A 3,310-nucleotide genomic window follows, 5' to 3' on the forward strand; every position below is an offset into this window, starting at 1 on the left:
ATTTAAAAATTAAAAGGGACCTTTCTTTGCTGGAAAAGCTGCCATACTCCAGGGGGAGGCCACAAGGAGAGGTGAGTGATAGGAGCCCATCTGACCTTGGATGACTTCCAGGTCAGCTTGTAAACCTGCCCCAGCAGTGCCCTCAGCAATAACAAGAACTGAGGACTGGATCAGCCTCTGGTCTACGGCTCAGCTCACCGACACCAACTGCTGCTCTGTGGCCAGGACTCTACTCCTGGCCCCAGCAAGAGACATGGCTGCCTAATTCCTTCGTCACTAAATGAGGTCAAATGTTCATTTACTTCTGGGTCCAGGGTACAGATTACTTAACCAACTGCTACTCTGTTGCTAGCACTCCTTCATAATTATCATAAGAGACAGCACCATCAATTAATTCCCATGGTGCTATATGAGGTGGGGCCTGGGGGGCTCTAGCGGCTACCCACACTCGGGCGACAGCATTGGATACGAAAGTACCACCACCACCACATCCAGCTGAGGAAGAGGGGAGATGACAATGCAATAATGAGTACTTTTCTACATACATCTTTACATATTTATCCAATTATCTCCTTAATATAAACTCCTCTAAGTGGAATTGCTGGGTCTGGGGAAAACGCTCAGCAAATCTTACAGTAAAGCTGGGTGGTGCTTGGGAAGGACCAGCTGGCCAGCTGCTGAGAACCTTCACAGGCAGCAACATATTACAGAAGTAGCTGCTGTCCAGGGTCTGGTCTTAAAGGTTCAGAAACTTGATCCCATCAGGGACCCAGAGTTACTGGGACTCTCTCTGCAAGCTGACTCACTCAGAGGAGACTGGAGGGGATAAAGCAGAATGCCAAATGATGGATTTATAATGAGACGCTAAGTGCCAGGTGTAGCAGGCATTTGGGTCAGCCTGACCCAGCCTGTCCTTTGTCACTGTGGGAAGCCAAATCACGGTGAGGATCCTAGTGGTAGGCCTAGAATAGAATAAGGAGAGTTAGTTAGGCGATTTGAAGGGTGGTCTGATGACCCACTACCCCACCAGGGTGATATATTCTCTCAGGTGACAATGGCTTCAAAGGGAAGTCAGGTGAGTCCTAAGTACAGAAACGGCTCTGTGGCTAAGATGAGCCCCAAACCATTCTCCTTACAGACTTCCTTCTTCTATCCAGCTGTCTCAGGGACTTGGGAACTCACAGCTTTTCTTAAAGATAGAGAGGGTGCAGATAGTTCAAGTGACACCGTTGGGCCCTATTTTTTAATAGCCTGTTCTTATCTCATTTTTCTATTAACCTGTTCACTTATTTATGTATTCAAAAAATAATGATTGACCACCATTCAGGTCCTGGGGAGATAGTAGTGAGCAAAATAGACAAAATCCTGCTCTCGCGGGGCTCACATTCTAGTAGGGGAGAGAGTCAATATACATATAATCAAATAAATATACAAATTAAATATGTCATTAAATATATAAGAAGATTGCTAACTATAAAAACCTATACATAATGGCAATATTTGTTATGAATGAAAATTCAGCAGGATAAGGGGTTAAAGAGTAATAGAGTATAAGTGGGGAACAATTTTTAAATGGTGATCTGGGAAGGTCTTTCTGATAAGATGATATTTGAACAAAGACCAAACTAAACAGATATCTGCAGGTATTCCAGGTAGAGGAAACAGCATATGCAATGGCTCAGAGACTAACACCTGGAAAAGCAGAGATCAATGTGGCTGAAGTATATCAATAAGGGGAGAAGTGGTAGGAAATGGGGCCAGAGAAAGTAAAGGAGTTGGGGGAATCAGATCATGTAGGGCTTTGCAGGACTACACTGTAAAAATTACATTTTATTCTGAGTATGGGAAGCCACCAAGGAGTCAGACTTACGTTTTATAAAGAGTCTGGCTGTTGAGTGGTGAATAAACTGATTATTCTAATCTGTCAAAAATAGAGCCATTAAAGATTAGGAAAGGGACGGACCATGGAGATCTAGCAAGACTCTTACTACTTAAAGTGTAGCCCATGCACCAGAAGTACTGGCATCACCTGGACCTTGTTAGACATGAAGAATCTTGGACCTCACCCCGATCTCCTGATTCAGAATCTGCATTTAACAAGCCCCCCCTCCCCCAAGGTGATCTATATTCACCTGGAAGTGTGAGAAGCACTGGTCTAGTCCAAACCCTTCATTTTACATGTGGTGAAAACAAGTGTCAATCTGCAGAAGTGACTTGCTTATGATCACATGGCTGAGTTCACAACAGGGCCAAGGCTAGGGCCCAGGTCTCCTGACTCTGGTGAGTCTACTTTCCATGGACTCATGTGGTCATGAGGCTAATAGATTATAATAGCCATTCATTCAGTCAATTAGTCAATAATTCACTCACTCACTAAGACACCATCCCATAATCATACACAATTATTTCACTAAAGATTTTTACTGGTGAAGAACTCAAGAGCAAGTCAAGAGAAACTGATAAAAGACTAGGCAAATCTAACTTAATGGATCACCTACACTGATTTCAAAACGAAACAAAATAAAAAAAAACAGCCCTAGTTGGTTTGGCTCAGTGGATAGAGCGTTGGCCTGGGGACTGAAGGGTCCCAGGTTCGATTCTGGCCAAGGGCACATGCCTGGGTTGTGGGCTCGATCCCCAGTAGGGGACCTGCTGGAGGCAGCCAATCAATGATTCTCATCATTGATGTTTCTCTCTCCCCTCCTCCCCCACCTTTCTCTCTGAAATCAATAAAGAAATATATTTTTTTAAAAAAACAAAAAACTTACCATGAGCACTGTAGGTCTCAGCTGCAATAATTATCCCAATCCTTCTCATCATCTGCTGAGATTTGCTGGAAATGCCCAGGATGTTTAGGTGTGGTGCCCCCTGAAATCTTTCTTCCTTAAGAAGGGTGGGAAAAAGCACAGATTTCATTGTCTTCTCAGCAGAAAATCCCCTATGGCCTGAAGAAAAAAAAATTTTTTAAATCTCTATGTGGGTACCACCCCAGGATCTTGGAGATTAGACACTGAAACCCAGGTCATGTCCCAAAAGGGAAGAGTCATGATAGGAAGGACTCTATTTTAAGGGATTGATAGGGTGAATGGCTGGAAGTTTCTACAATGGAAAAAAAGGGCGGGGTTATCATCTCTGTCATTGCTATTATTGTTGTTGTTATCAAAAACTTGTAAATAGTGCTCTTAAATTATTGTCCCTTCAGAACAATAAAGGAGATAACGGAGACTCTGAGTGCCTTTGCAAACCCAAAGGGAATATTGCTATTCTCCAGTGACTTTGCTTTAAGAAAAGTGGCCCAGCATTGACTGTT

At 43.4% G+C, this 3,310-nt stretch overlaps 1 long non-coding RNA gene across 1 annotated transcript; it reads right to left on the minus strand.

Annotated features, from left to right (window-relative positions):
- Positions 1–310: 310 nt before the first annotated feature.
- On the minus strand, positions 311–2,856 carry LOC102256815. The gene is made up of 3 exons (XR_313987.2): positions 2,769–2,856; positions 1,871–1,921; positions 311–962 (listed from the first exon to the last, which is right to left on the minus strand). It is a non-coding gene; the product is annotated as an uncharacterized LOC102256815 (long non-coding RNA).
- Positions 2,857–3,310: the final 454 nt, after the last annotated feature.

Source organism: Myotis brandtii, unplaced genomic scaffold (assembly GCF_000412655.1).
Source record: "Myotis brandtii unplaced genomic scaffold, ASM41265v1 scaffold4, whole genome shotgun sequence".
In the NCBI taxonomy this organism is placed as follows: Eukaryota; Metazoa; Chordata; class Mammalia; order Chiroptera; family Vespertilionidae; genus Myotis; species Myotis brandtii.